The sequence below is a fragment of the Brachypodium distachyon genome, chromosome 4, assembly GCF_000005505.3.
Source record: "Brachypodium distachyon strain Bd21 chromosome 4, Brachypodium_distachyon_v3.0, whole genome shotgun sequence".
Classification (NCBI taxonomy): Eukaryota; Viridiplantae; Streptophyta; class Magnoliopsida; order Poales; family Poaceae; genus Brachypodium; species Brachypodium distachyon.
Window position 1 is genome coordinate 25,855,406 of NC_016134.3, and position 17,385 is coordinate 25,872,790.

General features: G+C 43.0%; 3 long non-coding RNA genes and 1 pseudogene across 4 annotated transcripts; 3 read left to right on the top strand and 1 right to left on the bottom strand.

The window, feature by feature from the left end:
* Positions 1-3,890: 3,890 nt before the first annotated feature.
* Positions 3,891-5,572, bottom strand: LOC112272502. Its single transcript, XR_002966416.1, has 2 exons — positions 5,159-5,572; positions 3,891-5,069 (listed from the first exon to the last, which is right to left on the bottom strand). It is a non-coding gene; the product is annotated as an uncharacterized LOC112272502 (long non-coding RNA).
* On the top strand, positions 4,073-9,027 carry LOC100820937 (annotated as a pseudogene).
* Positions 9,028-11,081: 2,054 nt separating this feature from the next.
* LOC112268952 lies at positions 11,082-13,058 on the top strand. Of its 2 annotated transcripts, none has more exons than XR_002960535.1 (3): positions 11,082-12,001; positions 12,072-12,330; positions 12,401-13,058. It is a non-coding gene; the product is annotated as an uncharacterized LOC112268952 (long non-coding RNA). The 2 variants fall into 2 exon arrangements; XR_002960536.1 differs by having other exon boundaries at positions 12,072-12,164; positions 12,270-13,057.
* Positions 13,059-13,161: 103 nt separating this feature from the next.
* Positions 13,162-15,570, top strand: LOC106866779. The gene is made up of 4 exons (XR_001407658.2): positions 13,162-13,685; positions 13,786-13,867; positions 14,530-14,639; positions 15,472-15,570. It is a non-coding gene; the product is annotated as an uncharacterized LOC106866779 (long non-coding RNA).
* The last annotated feature ends 1,815 nt before the right edge of the window (positions 15,571-17,385 follow it).

The window sequence follows — 17,385 nt, forward strand, 5'->3', positions numbered from 1 at the left end:
TCGTTCCCTTGCGATCTCATAAACTAAACGCTCACTCCCTAGCCTTATAACGTAACGGGATAAAGTTGTCAATCGTATAGAACTAAAGTTGCCACCTTCACAAACTAAAGTTGTCACTCTACATAACTAAAGTTGCCATCCTACATACCCAAAGTTGTCACACCCACGAGACACGTGGCACGATCCCAACCACAGTCTTTCCGATCGGATGGCTAACACAACATACGTTTCGGGACACTAAAGAGCGAACATTCGCTTATTATAAATGTTGATCTGTCGTTTCTTACCTATCTAACTATCCACTGTCGAAGTTTCAACGATGCATCCAATAAATTTCATTGATACACACGTCAGGTATTTACTAAAGGGTTTTGAAAACATTTTACATCTATATGTTTGTAAATAGGAAATACCGTGTATCCGTCGGATATGAAGTGTAAGGGTATGGTATGTAGTTTTAAAAACCAGAACGAACCAGTGAGGCGCTCGGTTTCGGTTTTTAGCGGTCAAACCGCCGGTTCCCTGGTTTACTGCCTTTTTTCAAGATATAAAATATTGTTCATATGTTTCAATTTGCAGTGTAGAATGTGAAACATTAATTAACCCCACAAATGTCCATCTATGCTTTTTCTTGAGTCAACATTAATAATCTGCACGACTACTAGCCCTGGACAATTATCTAGGCTTCATCCAACTTCGGATATCATCCATTTTTATCTACATGTTGCATGCAGCCCACTAGCCTACACTGTTCATCTCAGGAAAGTCCATATCGTCATAGTATATCCTAATATAACTTACCGGACATGATTATAGAGCCACACATGATGCATACGACGCTGAACTTTCCAGTCCTGCACCGCCCTGCTATCCCGATAAGTTCTGATATATTCCGCATTCGTTTCCGCGTCCGAGTCCACATGCACAGCATTTCCGCATCCAATAATAATACGGATTAAGATATGGTATGATGAGTACTATCCGACTAAATTCAATCCGGTTTCAATCTTAATATTGTGAGACACATACCCTTCTACCCACCAATTTACATGTGGGTCCTACTTGTCATAAGTAAAGATGTTATATACTCCCTCCGTTCTATAAAGAATGACATATTAGTTTTCATTAAGACAATGTTTTGATAACAAATTACTATATCAAGATGTGTTTTATATGACATAAAATTAGTATTGTTAGATTTGTTATAAAAAATACTTCATGATACTTGTGGTTTCATGACATATAAACCACACTTTAATACAATAATTTGGGATCAAATCATTGTCTTAATGAAAACTAATATGCCATTTTTAAGAAATGGAGGAGAGTATCACTTAAAAATTAATCTTGCAGCACCAAAGTTCAAGGGCATCATTGCCGGCCTGAACAGCCCAACCCCCGACTCGGCCTCTCTTGACTATCTCATTCCCAGCCGCGACGCACAGGTGCACAAAGCACCCTCGTCTCATCTCCTCCTTTCCAAAAATCCTAGTTTGATCTTGTAAACATGAACCATTTCTGATTGCATGAAGCTGATGTAGTACTGTTATAATGGTGAAGTATCAACTATCTTCAATTTTGCTACCTTTCATGCAGTTTGGTTGTGCATGTGATGTATTCTTATTACATGCTCCTGCGGGTAAGGGTTATCTGTCAGGTGTTGTTTACCCCGCGGGTAGAGCGTATGGCAAACAATGTTCACCCATGAGCGGGTGCTACCCGGGTGATGGGTACAAATTTCACTAGAGGGTATGGTATGGGTGAGCTCCAGCCGTCCCAAACCCTTTGATGCCATCCATATTCATGGATATATTACTGAAATTTCATTGAAAATATATGATTTCATCAGTTTAGGAAGGCAAGGATATATGCATGATACGAGCGGCCATGTCGTGCAAAACGGCGATTTCCACCAATCAGAGCCCGCCACCCCACATGCTCGGCCGTCAGCAGGGAAGAGCAAGAACGGGAATGGGATTGGACTTTGCTATTTTTGTACTAACACATTTTTTTGTTTGTACAAATTATTTAATGGTACAAACAAATTCAGAATTTTATGAAAATTTGAGGATACTCTTAAGATGGGAAAATCCAATTTTAGTAAAAGTTTCAAAAGATTAAGAGCAAATTTGAAAATCTGGCATATATTTTTATTGGTATATGGCATGTGAATAATATATGTCATTGGTTGGTATGTCATCGGTATATAATATATTTACTGGTATATGATAAAGGAATGGTACGTGATATGTGTTATTGGTGTATGATATATATATGATGTATGAATAGTATATTTCTTTCGTATATGATATACGAATGATATATGTCATTGGTATATGGTATATCAAAATTCAATAATGGATTTTCAATCTTGCTCTGAAAATTTTGGAACTTTATTGAAGCTGGATTTTCCCATCTAAAACTACCTTCGAATTTTCATAAAATTCGGAGTTTGTTTGGACCATTAAATAATTTGTACAATTAACAAAATGAGTTAGTACAGAGAAATAGCAAAGTCCAATCCCATTTCCATTCCTTCTCTTCCCTGCTGACGCCCGAGCACTTGGGTGGGGGGAGGGGGGCTTTGCTTTGAACAGCACGTGTGTGGGTTGCTCAGGTTGTGCCTCCAACTAGTCACTGGAGTCGCGTTCGTCGTCAAGCTCTTCGGCATAGGGCACGCGGCATGTCCCAGAATTTTTCTTTCCTTTTTGAGGGAATTCCATATTGTCATTCAAATTTTGTCCAGATGCACAAATGTCACTCAAAATTTTTCTGTTTCAAATGTGTCACTCAAATTTTGCATAGGGTACAAATATACCACCACCATGAGTTGATATTATATGGTTGTGCTTCAATCAAGGCTGGACTTCCTTTTCGAAAAATTCGAATCCACGCAACTAATTTATTGCAAAGCGAGGAGTCATTATTCAATAGAGCCCCTCCCCAAACTCAGAAGGGTAGGATGGACTTTCACGTTTTTCCTTCTGAGCATCCTTTTGCTCTCCAGTCACCTAATCTTTTCTTCCTCTTGCCTCCTTCCTCTCTGGCAAGGTATCTGCTGCCTCAAGTAATATTTTGACGATCTGTCCGGTGAGATGTTCGGAATTGTGTCTTCTACGACACTTTGAAATTTCATCACGGTCCAACGGTGAAATCTCTGGCCAATTACAAAACTCCACGTGTTGTTTGGATTACTCGCGGTTGTGCGTGACAACACGAATGTCTAACTTGTTCGCATGTTTTCAGCTGATTCAAGCATTGTTTCGATGATTCCTTCGGTGGAATTTGCATAATTTAGTCTACTACAACAATGTGAAATCTCCCGATAACTTCAAAACACTGAGTGCTGTTTGGATTTCTCACAACCGTGCGGACATCACGAACATCTGACTTGTTCGCATGTGTTCGCGCTGCCTCAAGAAAGATTCGCCAATCCCTTCGGTGATATTGTACGGAATTTTGTCTACTACAACAATTTGAAATTACATCGTGATCCCATGATGGAATCTCCAGAAAACTTCAAAACACGGAGTGCTGCTAGGATTTCTCGCGGCCGTGCGGGACAACATGAACGTCCGACCTGTTCGCATGTTTCCCGCTGCCTAAAAAAAATTGTTGATCCCTTCGGTGGGATTGTGCGGGATTGTGTCTATTACGAGCTCGTGAAAGTTCGTCGTAAACCAACGGTGCAATCTCCGGCTAAATCAAAAACACGACTGTTGTTTGGGGTCAGGTGCAAAGAAGAGAAGAAAATATTATTAATGCCAATCGTGCCAATTTTCGGAGTGATCTGGACCGTACTTGTGTTTTTTTTAAGAGAAGGGGTGTATAGAATCAGAAATGCAAAGTAAATATTTAGTGGTTTTTGTTGTCTTACCATCGCTAAGCAGTAGATTTTAAAACAGTAGATTTGCATTGGAGACGGTGATGCTTATGTAGGTGCTTACATTGTCATCTTTCTTTAATGTCTGCATAGGCGGGGTCTCAATTTGTTGTTACTGCTTATTATGTAGGTGTTTTACATTGTTCTCTAGGACGTTGATTCCAATCCATATCCATTGCACTAAAAACACAGATGCAGTGCGCTAGCTAGCTGATATCCCCAGTTCCCATCCTGCTCAACCCTGGGTCTGAAGAGAGGTGTTGAGATAGGCGGGAGAGGGAGATGGAGGCCACCCTTTTGAGCGGATTCATAGAACTCATCCTGCCCAAGCTCTTGTCGCTGGCATCGGCGAGATACAATCTGCAGAGATCCATCAGAGACGACATCAGGTTCCTTGAGAAAGAGCTCTGCATGATCCATGGCGCAATCGACGAATATCACCACCGGCTGCTCCCCTCGTGGAGCGGCGGCGGCGGCGGCGGCGGCGGGGGTCAAGGAACGGTGCTGAGCCTGTCCATGGGAGAGCTGCGCGACCTGGCTCACCACATCGAGGACTGCATCGACCGCTTCGTCTACCGCGAGCAGCAGGAGACGTCGTCCTGCTTCCTCCGCCGCGTTCTCCGCTACCCGAGGGAGATGCAGTCCCGGAAGCGGCTGGCCACGGATCCGCGACTCCTGAAGAAGGTTCTGGAGGAATCGCACCAGCGGAAGGAAAGGTACGCAGCCTTTGCGGTTGCCGGTCAGTCTTCCTCTTCCTCTGCCCAGTTGGAGGAGCCATCCTCCTCCTCCTCCTCCTCCTTGTTTGCGCATAGTCCGCGCATCTTCGAGAAGGATCTGGTGGGGATCGAAGTTTCCCGGGACGAGCTCCTGGAGCAGCTGGAGGAGGGCCAACGGAAGCAGCTGAAAGTGATCTCCGTCGTCGGATTCCCTGGCTCAGGGAAGACTGTTCTTGCGAGAGAGGTGTACAACAGCTGCGTCGGCCTGCAATTCAAGGTACGGGCATGGGTATCTGCTCCGGACAGGAGCTCAAGAGAGGTGCTACTCAAGGTACTCGACGAGCTTGGGTGTCTGCGGGTACGCGATGCCTCCGATGTGGGCTTGCTTGCTGTGGATATCAGAGAATACTTGGATAAGAAGAGGTGAGTTTCTGCAAGTACTTGTTAACTGAATCTGCTATTTGCAGGTCCTGAAAAAAAAAACATAGTGCTCATTGAGCTCAGTTAGTTGACCTGACCCAATCTGGTCTTCCGTTAATTTTCCTCTGACATCACTTACCACTATGCTTAGTTGCCAATTGCCTGTGGTTCAAGTTCTGCACGCCTTTGCTTGCCCCATGGCGAAAGCAAACAACTTCAGAGCTCAAACCCCTGGAACTGTATCTACAATTCACTTACCACGAAATAATGCACATATATGCAATTCCAAGTGTCTTTTAAATATGAAGGGTTTCTTTAAGGGGTGCGTTTGCTTGCCTGGGTGCGCTTGGATGGGATAGGGATATCCATTTTTTTTATGAATGCCACTCGTTTGATATTGAGGGCATCCAGCAAAAATGAATATACTCCAAATGTCCTGGCTGGCCATATCCGAAAATTTTGGCCGGATGGGCTCATCCAGTGGCGCGTCCTCCGCAAGAAGGAACCGTTTTTCTCTCCCCCCCCCCACGCCTGTTCTTGCCGGCAACCTCCCCCAACGGTGCCCCTCCCGCAGCAGCCCTCCCCCGCTGCCTGCCCCGCCGCTCCCGCGACCTCCCGTGGCGCGGCTGCTCCTCCCCGCGATGCCGCCGACCCATCCCGCGACGTCCCTCCCGCGGCGGCCCTCCCCCGGCGGCCTCTCCACGCGACGTGCTGCTGGAGTGCTTCTTGGCACAACTCCAGACCCGATTCCCGGCAGCGCCGGCGAGAAGATACAGGTCCGCCTCCACGTTCCTGCCGCATGGAGAAGAAGATGAGCCGCTGCGTTCCTGCCGCCCGGCGAGAAACGAGCCTGCGTGTCCGCGAGCTGCTCCAATATTTGGCCGAGAATCCATGGATTCCATGGAATTGCTACATGTTGCTGCTACTTTTGTGCCTCGCAACTTCCAGTGGATTGATTTTCATGGATTGTTTTTCTCTCATCTCAACTTCTAGTGAATGGATGGAATCAATGGATTTTGCTAATGAATTTATCACTTTATTATTTCCTCAACTCGTGCGCAACGGCTCTGCTTCGTTCGATGCCCTGGGCGGCGATGGCTGATATTGTTAATTACTGTTGATTTCACATCTATAGCCATAATATGTGTACTGATCTCAAATTAATTTTGAAATTGCAATTATCAATATCATATCCATCCATCTTTTGTCCATTCTATCAAACAAAAACCCGGCTCATCCAACTTAAACAACCAAACACGAAAAATGGATATCCCTATCCATGCCATCCATGGCTATCCCTGTCCATCTTAGCTCGCCCGCACCCTAATTCTGACTGAATGCTTCTGCTTCTGTTCTTCATGTGGATGAAGATTGAGGGCACCTCTTTCTACATGGATTATGAAACCATTTCCCTTTTTAAAACAAACAGATCTTCTGCATGTTCTAAGCACACGATGAGAATAATTCCCCAATTTATAGGGTAAATGGTCTTTACTGTAAACATTGATCGTTGACAACAGACGTTTTGTCTGCTCGGCACATTTGACAATCTGCGGTTGCGAAATGACTGTACTAATTATTCATTCCCAATACGTGTTTCAGGTATTTCATTGTAATCGATGATATGCGAACAGACCAGTGGAGTACCATGGAATCTGCCTTCCCAGCAGATAACGGTGTAAGCAGCAGAGTAATGGTGACAACCACTATGCAGTCAGTAGCTAATTCTTGCAGCTCTGAGAACGGATATGTGCACAAAATGAGAAGACTAGGCAAAAAGCACTCAAAACAACTGTTCTTGAAGAAAGCCTGTCCGAAGGAATATTCAGGTTACATGGAGCCAGATACAGCAGAAGTTCTGAAGAAATGTGATGGCCTACCACTTGCTCTTGTTAGCATGAGCCATTTTGTACGAAAAATGGGTTGGCCGGTGCTATCCAGATGCCAAGATGTATGTAGACAGCTAGGCCGTCATCTGGAGAAGGACGACACCTTAGAAAGAATGCGGCAGGTGCTTACCCATAGCTACGCCAGTTTGACTGGCCATGCTCCCAAGGCTTGCTTGCTTTATTTTGGTGTGTTCCCAAGTGATCATCCGATCAGGAGGAAGATTCTGATGAGACGGTGGTTAGCTGAGGGATTTGTAGATTCACAGCCTTCATCTTGTGCGAACTTTGACATGCTCCTAGATCGGAACCTCATTGAGCCCATCAATGTAGGCAACAATAGCAAGGTGAAGACATGCTGAACTTACGGCATGATGCGTGAGTTCATTTTGCACATGTCTGCTTCCCAGAACTTTAACACCGTACTTTGCAACGAGGCAGTGGGGTGCAAATATGTCCGCCGGCTTTCTCTACATCATAACAGTCCTACATATGGAATTTGTTTGGACATTGATCTATCCCATATCAGGTCTCTTACAATCTTTGGGGAGGCTGGTGACTATAATTTTGATCTCCACAAGTATGAACTGCTGAGAGTCCTAGATCTTGAAGAATGTACGGACTTGGGAGATGATCATGTCAAGTACATATGCAACCTGCTGCTTCTGAAATATCTGAGCGGGAGTGCTTTTACGCGCATTCCAGAGGACATAGAGAAACGGAAACTTTTGGAGACACTAGATCTAAGGAGAACCAAGGTGGAGGCACTGCCCATAGAAGTTATTCTGCTACCGTCTTTAGTTCATCTGCTAGGGAAGTTCAAGATTTCAGACAAAGTAAAGAGAACGAGTGACCTGCAGAAGTTTTTATTGTAAGGACAATGCAACTTGGAGACACTAGCAGGATTTGTCACTGACCAAAGCCAAGGATTTGCACAAATCATGAATCACATGAAAAAATTGAGGAAGTTGAAGATATGGTGTGAAAAAACTGCAAGTCGCACTAACTTGTCTGATCTTCAGCGTGCCATTCAAAAGTTCATTCGTGATGAAAAGGAGGACAGCAATGAGCCCCATTCTCTTTCACTTCACTTCGACGGACACTGCTGCGAAAACATCCTGAATTCCTTAGAAGCACCACCCTGTTACCTAACATCACTGAAAATAAACAGCCAGTTGCTTGAATTGCCTCAGTTTGTCAAATCTCTGCGTGGTCTCAGAGAATTGTGCCTTTCATCAACTAAATTGACAACGGGTCTACTCGAAGCTTTGACCGAGTTGAGATCCTTGCAATATCTTAAGCTGATCGCGGATCATCTCGAGGAATTCGTCATTAGAAATCAGGCATTTCCAAGACTGTTGCACATATGCTTTGTACTGCAATGTCCCACGTTACCAAAAATCGATGAAGGAGCTTTGTTGTATCTCGTTTCACTTCAGTTGATCTGTAAAGACCTAGTTGGTCTAGCTGACATGAAAATCAAGCGGCTTCGATGTCTTCAAGAAATCACTCTTGACCCTAGAATCACTCCAGAGACAAGACAAGCTTGGGATAAGGCTGCAAAGGAACATCCAAATAGACCAAAAGTTTTGCTGCTCAAGACTATTGATCCAACCGAAAGTGAGCATAAAGAACATTCAGTTGACGCAGAGCCAGTCGAACGTGATACGGCACAAGCTTTAGTTTATTCAGAGCAGCCAGACCAGGTGGTTGACACTCAAATGCTAGTAAACAAGGGATCAGGATCCCTTGCCATGACAAAGAAACGGAAATACTCTGCAGGCCAGCCTGGTTCAAATGATGAATTGAGCTCTTCTTTCGAAGATATGGGAACAGCACGATGCCTTCTTGTACCCATTAATCCTGGTCTGTAACACTGGTCAGTTAAGTTCACCCCTGCGTTCACCTGTCCCTGTTCTGTTTTGCTTCTAATGTTCAGCAATTTTACCTTTTCACAAGCATCTAGATCTTAGTCTTTTGTTCAAGGTTTTGGTTACCGGGCAGTATTTTCTGTCACCGCCCGATAACTGCATATTCTAGAAATGGGTTTCTCGATGAAATTTTGAATGCAAGGCACACATGAACTCGTGACCCTTGAATTAGGAGAGATAGTTCTGTCGTATACCATTGCAGAATTATATGTGTGCAATACATAATGATCTTTTAAAAAATAAAAATAATTTAAAAATCATGTCCGGTAAATGGCCAGGATTTTCCGGTTAACGTTGCTGCCACATATCCAGATCATGAGAATTTATGAACTTGATGTCATTTTTATTGTTTTCTAATTTTTATTATTTATCTACATGCAAGAAGTTCTAAGTTTGTCCAGAGTCAAAGTTTCTTAAAGTTTGAGCAAGTATATACTATGAAAATATATATCATGATGAATTTAATTGAACTAATTTAGAGTCGTAGGTGTTGGTATATTTTTTATAAACTTGGTCAACGTTTTAAAAGTTTTACTCAGAACAAAACTAGAACTTTTTACATTTAGAAACGGTGGGTATATTTTTGCTCAAGTTCAAACAGCAAATAGCTCACAACTGCCCCAAGAATTGCTCCTTCGAGACCAAAAAAACAGAATGAATACTGGGCCCTTAACTTTGAAGTCAAGAACAAACCTTCAATAGCCTGACGGTGATCCAGGCGAGGTGACTTGATTTCCTCTTGGAAAGGTCCAAGATTTATGTAATTCTGTTGTCCCGACCCCGATCGAGGCAGCTTTCCTTGGTAATAGTTGTAACAATGAGACAGACAGGAGGCGGCCAGGAGACCCTGAAGCGTGACTTCTTTGCCATGTCAACGCATGATGCGATGATTTTTATGAGATGGGATAGTGGGGTCCTCAAAAGATAGCCACATCATGCCCCGACATGGTAACGAAGCCACCAATTCATCTGTCAGGTCAGGCCAAATCTGGATTTGACCGTCCTAAACCGTCAAATTTACCTGATATTAATAGTTGAGAGATGAAATCCGCACAAAAAAGACGAAGTTCATAGGAAAACGTTGAAACGTCTAAGTTTTGTTCTGAGTAAAACTTTTAAAACGTTGATTTGATTTGATTCAGTACATTTTTTTGCTCTTTGATTTGATTCAGCGGAATTTCATAGGAAACTTAGACGATTCTATTTCTAATTAAAAAAATAATCCTACACGGCATGTTTGATTTGCAGGTTTGAAAGCATAGAACTTTTTTTTTCGTTCTATGTTTTCGAAATCCTACTAATTAAAGAGACCCTAAATAGTGTATAAAGACGTTTGTGAAGTAAACGCTGCATTTCTACCACGGAGGAGTAGAAAATAAACCGTCGTTTGGCATAGAAAACATCGAGACGGCGCCAGCGAGAAGTATTTTTGAAACACGAGAAAGCAAATTAACATGCTACGCCCTAGTAATTGAAAATCAACCGATCGATAGTGGTTCTTTTCCTAAAGTTTTACTCCTAGCTACTACTCCTTTTCCGTTCCATAAAGATAAAGATTGACATGGCTCTTGTTAAAAGTGGTGCCAATCTTTACGGAAGAACGGACGAAATGCGCTACTTATGTAGTAGCAAGCCACTGAAAAAAGAAACTTAAATCTAGTTTTAACCATCCAGCAATTAATCGATCCTATACGCCGGTCGGGCCGTCGGTAGACGGACACGGAGAGATCGATCATCGCTTGATGCATCCTCAGCACCGGGGCGAGGAGTTGTAGACGGAGAACTCGAGCGCTTGTCGGCGGCGTAGGTGAACGTCACCGGCGCGCACCTGGCCGCGATCGGCCACCCGTTGCCGACGAGGCACAGCCCTTGGTCTCGATCTCCTCCTTCTCTGTTTCCCTTGCCGTTGCCGGCGTGGTCCGCCACGACGCGGATCTTGGTGCCGTCCAGCAGGGCGCCCGCGGCCGCCATGGCCGCCGGGCTGCAGCGCAGCACCACGCCGTCCTGCGGGCACGCCGCGGCCGCGCACGCGTTCTCCACCGTCACGGCCCGCTCCAGACGGGCCGAGACCACCCGGCCCGTCAGCGCCGTCGTGATCCGGATGTCCTCCGGCCCACACGCCGGCTCCTCGGCAGCCCGGCCTGCAAGAAGAAGAACGAGAACAATCAGCATATATATGTTCTTCAGTGTAAGATTAAGCAGGTTTATACATATGTATTTTTTACATGTGTTGAGAAGGGCGGCGGCAAAGAGCGCGAACAGGAGGAGGATGGCCTTCGACGACGACGCCATGGATATCGATCGGTCAGGAGAATGGCAAATCAAGAAGAGATGCAGGAAAGATATCTCCTGAGGTACTGTGTGGAATTATTTGCTGGTGGCCAGAGACATATAAAGAGCTGACACACACGGCTGCTCGATCGTAGCCGCAGACGGTGCAACATATAGCAGACGCATATCCCGGGATTGGAGCATGGAATTCATCTCCTTCCCAGCTCCTGTCCGTCCTCTCCAGCGAAAATTAAGGATGCGGTGATCTTAATTTGATCGGCATGGACGGGACTCCCCAGATCATACATACCTTTCTAAATTGCTCTTTCCTCTTATCATAGCATCTTTTTTATGGTAATTGTCTTCGCTTCATTTGATCGGCATGGACCGTAGTTTGTCTTCCGGAGCCAAAATATCTAGGGTACTAGTTTCCGTTTTGCTATACACCAGGCGCCTGGTGTTTTTTTAAAAAAAACAGGCAATTTTTGGACCGTGCGATCGTTGCGCCAAGATCCGTAAAATTCTGGTTGTGTTTTCATTCTTTTTTCTTTTTTGCTCGATAGCTTCCTTCTGCATTTCTCAGTCCGCCTCCCGTGACCCCGTCCCAACCACTCCTTCCTGGTGCCTCACTCCGGCGCTGCACCGGCCGCCGCCGTCGCCTCTGCTGCTCCATCCTCCGTCTCTTCTGCTGTGCCGCACTGACGCGGGCTCGTTGCCGCCGCCGACTCTGCTGCGCCATCCCCCGTCCCTGCTGCTGTGCCCGGTAAGCTGGTGCTCCACTTGTGGCCGTGTTCTTCGTCGGCCGTTTCTGTGCACTTTGCTCGCGTTTCACGGTGCTTTCTGCTGTTGGACAGAGGAGAGGTCAGGGGAGTTCGTTAGCGGCAGCTCCTCGTGGTGAGTTTCTGGCCTCGTTGAATACGTATGGAGCGGTCACGCGGCTGATTTTGCTTGCTTTTATCACCAGGTTGGTGGAAGGAGGATGTGGTGAGGTATTGGCTGCAGAAGCTGTTGTTCGTTTCTCTTCAGTCACCTATCATCTGGTTCATGGCGGGGCATGGTGAGTTTTTGCCTTGCTCGTACCCTTGTTCGATGTATGGGCCTCATCGATTTTGGAGTGTATGTGTTGATTGGCGTCATGAACTATAGCTTGTGTTGGCTGTAGATGGCAAGGGCTGTGATGCGCCTGGTCAGATGGATTTGTACACTTACTCCACTCGTTTCTGGTGTGAAAGGTTGTCTTCTCATGCTGAAAGATTCAGACTTTTTGTTGCCTCTAATGAATGATTGGGGCAGATATGATTTGTGTTTGTTTTGGTCGTGGCGGGGGTTGTAATGTATCCTGACTTTTCATATTCAGATTTCTTAGTGGAGATTTGATTTTTGTGTCCATTGTGTTGTTCATGATATGTTGTGGATCTGTCACTGTGCTTGCAATGGTTTTTAGGTAGTGTTCATTTGTTCCCTTATGTGCTGTGAAACCATTTAGGGGTAGTGGATCTGTCTCTGTACCACCATTTAGTTGCCCTAGCTGTTCATTTTTTCTTGAAAATGCTTTTAGGTACTGCCAATCTGTTCACCAGGGAATGCTCGTTTTGTTATATCTGAAGTGATTTAGCTCCGGCAGTTGGTTTATATGGGGGTTTCATGATTTAATTTAATTTATTTTTATTCCTTTAATGCTTGTTATCAGGGATGACTGTAGCATATTCTGCATGAAGTTTATGGAGTTGTTCAGTCGTCAAGTGCTGCTGCACGACAAGATTTCTCATAGGAACATTTTCAATTTTCGCGTCAAAATTGCGAATGGCATGCTCATTTCTTCAACTTAGTCCATAATGTAAAGGAAATGGTTCTTCAGTTGTCTCAATAGTTACTACTTTCTTATCTGGAGTCTGGTGTCTTTTTTTGCTTGTGCTTGATTATTCTATCATCTAGAAACTGTTTATTATTCTTTTTTCCGTTTCTGTAGATTGACTTGTCTAAGCATCTAAGGGGGCGGGTTCCCAATTGAACATAATCATCATCATTTAGCCCTTATGTTATCTGTCTAGATAATTTTGTAATTAGCTTGATCCATGTTTGCTCTAAACAGTATCTCTGAATTTTGTAAGGATAATGAACGTATGAATGGCTCTGAATGTCAAGTTTGTGTTGTCCATCAATTTTAGCAGCGGTATATAATCTTTTTGCAATCCCAATATCATCAGCTGCCATTCGTATCTTAAGATCTATTTTCCTTGCTTTTAATATCAAGTTATGAGTTCCATTTCCAGATTGCAACGCCTTTGGCCGTTAATTGCAGCAACTTTTCTAATGCAATCACAGACATACCTAGCTGCAGTTGTTAACCAAAGATCTTTTTTACTTGCTTCTCCTAAGCAGTCCTTCTTGCATTGTTCTAGCTATCTCTTTTCCATTTTAAGGGTTATGATGGTGATTGCTGCTTCACTTGCTAGCCACTTTTTTTCCACTGGATTTTTCTTTTGCTTTTGCTCGGTTTTGGAGAAGCAAAAAGACAACATCGTTGAGGTGGTTATCGATCTGTACTTGTCTGTGGCGAACTCTAGCTGACTGTCCGGTGAGTTGTTCATTTCCTCTTTTTTTCCCGGCAAATAAGTCTACTTGTTCGCTTACTCGAGCTTTATTTTTTATATCAATGAATTTGCTTCCCGGTGCAGGGTGGACGCTGCAAGGCGAAGGCTGTAGAGGTGAGGGTTCCCATCTCTTGCTCTATTGTGGCGCAATCTATTGTCTCATATGGTGAGTGCTTCATTTTCCTTGTCACTGCAGTAATGGTAGTTCTAGCTTGTGTCATCTAGCTGTTGTGTTTCATGCTTCTCTTGCTATGCTTTTTTGTTTGTGCATATGGGAGTATGGATCGTAGTGGCTACTTGTAATATGGGATGTACTTAAGATCTAACGTCATAATTGTCTATAACTCTATGTGGTCATTGTTGCTTTCTCATTTTTCTATACAATGGCATGCAGGAAATAGAAATTGGAACTACAATGTATTTTCAACAGCAAATAACATGTATGTAATCCTTGTTTGATAAGCATCATTGCCATAGGAGACATAATTTTTTTTTTGTTCTCCATACAAACCGCAGAATATAAGTTAGCTAGTGCTCTGTTCTGAATCCATATACTTTGCAGTTATTAAATTTTTTATTGTAATTTTTCTGAACTTTGGTACTGCTCCCCCGACTTGAAACTTGCCTTATCTTATCTTAGATTGTCAGCTTAAAGTCGTACTAGCAGCTTATATATATATTCAATTGCCTTGCAATCATGTTTCTACTTGATTGCACAAACTTAATAGTGCAATCACAACATTGGTGGTTTGCAATTGCACTCATGTTATTGTCCCATCCTGCTAGGTTATTAATTTGTCGTTTTGTTCTACACTTCTTTGGTTGCAGTGGCCGGCACGAGAGGCTTGATCATGTTCAAAATGTGTTATATAGTGAAACAGAATGTGGTTTTGGGTTCTATTCTCACTGGCTGGATTTATCATGAACGTGAGCAGCAGGTATATGTGGGTTTCAGTTTCTGTCTTTTTATGTCCCTTTCTGCATTTAAATTTGCATTTTTGTAAACATTGCAATCACTACGCAATTTTGTTACAATTGTTGTTGTTTACCCAATGTTTTGCACAGGGTCATTTCAGATTCAATAACTTCTTTTCTACCCTTTTAACCACAGATTCTGACTATGAATTGTACTTCTCTTTATAGCGCAATCTAGATTGTAAACAGGTGCAATTGCAGTTTCTGAATTATCAAATTCAAATTCCAGCATTAAAGGTTTTTGTGTTGCAGTTCTATCCGTTTAAATATGATTTGCTCTTTGCAATATAGATTATAAACAGGTGCAATTGCATCTTGAGTTTAAATCCATTTGCATCACAATTTAATTGAATTGCATTTTATTCCGCACTCTTTTACTTCAATTTTTTTGCACTCTCTACCAAACTTCAATTGCACAGTTAAAACATGTGCAATTTCTATTGAACGCAGGCGCAATTCACCAATTCTTTATGCATTCATGCCTTTTTTAACTCCAATTTTTTTGCTTTTCCGTCAATTTTAATTGCATGTAAATCTAGGCCCTACTAGATGCAATTAACCAACTAAACACTCTTATACCATAGTGCACATCAGCACTAACCCATTTTGTTGGTTTTGTTAACTTCTAAACCTCAAAAACTTAACAACTCTTCTTATATATGCTAAACCTATTTTTTGCAATGTCCACCAGCTTCAATTGCACAGTTAAAACAGGTGCAACTTATGTTAAACACAGGCGCAATTCACCAATTCATTTTGCATTCATCTAATTTTGACCATCCTTCAATTTGGCAGGGGAGGTGCGGAGTTAATAGTGGTGCTTACGGACCAGGTGCAACTATGTGGGTTTGCAACTCTTTTGCATTAGATACATGATGTGCAAAAGACAATTTCTCATTTGAAAGTTCAAAAATTCTGATGGGAACATGTCAATTTTTGCATGTTTTCTTACTTTTGCCTTTTTTTTTGTCCGTCCGGTCTTTGCCTGGAGAACCGTTCTTGGTGTGCGTATATTTTGGGCATCCCTGCCCTTATCGTGGGCCGCCCCCCTGTCTCTTTTCAAAATTCATGCCACCGCTGATTTTGTCCATTCCGGCTTGTCCTTAGGCGAAAGGGGGTAGCGGCGTGCTTTTGTTTCCCTCATTTGATTTGAGTCTGGCAGAGGAGGGCATGGGATGGGATTGTTTGTGATAGGTGGTTTGGCATTCAGGAGATATGACAGATCGAGCGCTGCATGCAGTGGAGTTGCGATGCTGTTCCAATTTATGTGCTGTGTGCGGCGGGGGTGTGGTGATTCAGTTTAGTTGGCTCATTTTTGCGGTGGAGGTGCGGTGATTTGGTTGGCTGAATTTTTGCTCCTATGTTTCTATTCTTTTAGAAAGGGTATGGAGATTTTTGTCAATGTGTGATTTATAATTGATGTCAGTATATGATTTTATCCTAGGTTGCTGTCCGTATGTGTGCTACTGAATTTTTGTGCCGTGAGCAAAATGTTTCTAATCGCTTTGTGTGGTCGGTACTGAAATTGCAAGGTATAGATGTGTTTGTGCTGCACCTAGGACCAAGTTCTCTCATGCATTTTTATTTGATGATTTGTTTTCCTTTTCAAAGAATAATTTATGCATGTTTTTTGCTTCCTTCCCTCAGGAATGTCTCTGCCACAAGTTTACAAGCATTAGTATGTGTATCAGTGTTTATTTGGCTAACAGTGTCCAGTGTTGCCTGATAGTCCAGTGTTGTTTTGTTTTGTTTAGGAAAGTTCCATGTAAGTATAATGCTCCAATGAATGCAGAAACTTTTAGCAGAACCGAAGGTTAAATCCATGATACTACATTGGGATCAAGAGAAAGCTTCAGACATGTTTAACTCTTTTGACATCATTCTTGCAAGTGACTGGTATGTTATAACTCTTATCACTTTACTACTCTTGAATACTAATCTATCAACCACCTGTGTGAAGTGTCTTTCCATGTATCCATGATATCCTGTAGTATGGAACTCTGAGTGAGCTTCACATTACAAAATGCTTGTAACCAGCTAGTGTTATTGTCTAGATGAAAACGTGAGAGCTCCTTTTATTGTGAGGAAAACTCCTTTAGAAAATGCATCTTAAAAATGTTTGTTAATTGCATCTGCCCTTCGACCGGACCCTTCTTTGATATGAATTCGATCAAAATAAAGAAATGGTTATACTTGTATTTCCCCATCTGAAGAATCACTTTTCAGTGCAAGCAGGCTAGCTGCAAGTCAAGTCAGACACCAAAATAAAAACAACAGGCATTGACAGATTTTTGTTATTGTCATATTCACATTTCACCTGTCCTGCAGCACATTTTTCAAGCACTTCCATCAAAGTCTTGCCCGGCTCGTCAAATCTTTGTTAAGCATTCAGAAACCTCACAGGCAATTTTTATGAGCCCGAAGAGAGGTGACTCACTCAACAAGATCCTGGAAAAACAAATTAGTGTGTCTTTCTTTATTTAAGTCATCCTATCATATCTTTGTTGAGTATTTTGGCTCTCTTTATTTCTGCCTAGAGTACTTGCATCATATGTAGTTCATTTCAGGCATTTCTTGGGGGCCAGATCTACGTCTGTTCAAAGAGAAGCAGGTTTCATATCCAGGTGTTCTTTTGTTATTGGCGCCAAAAAGCACGTCCAGGCATTCAACGTGTTTGTTGGCTCGCACCAAAACTGACTGTTTTTTTGT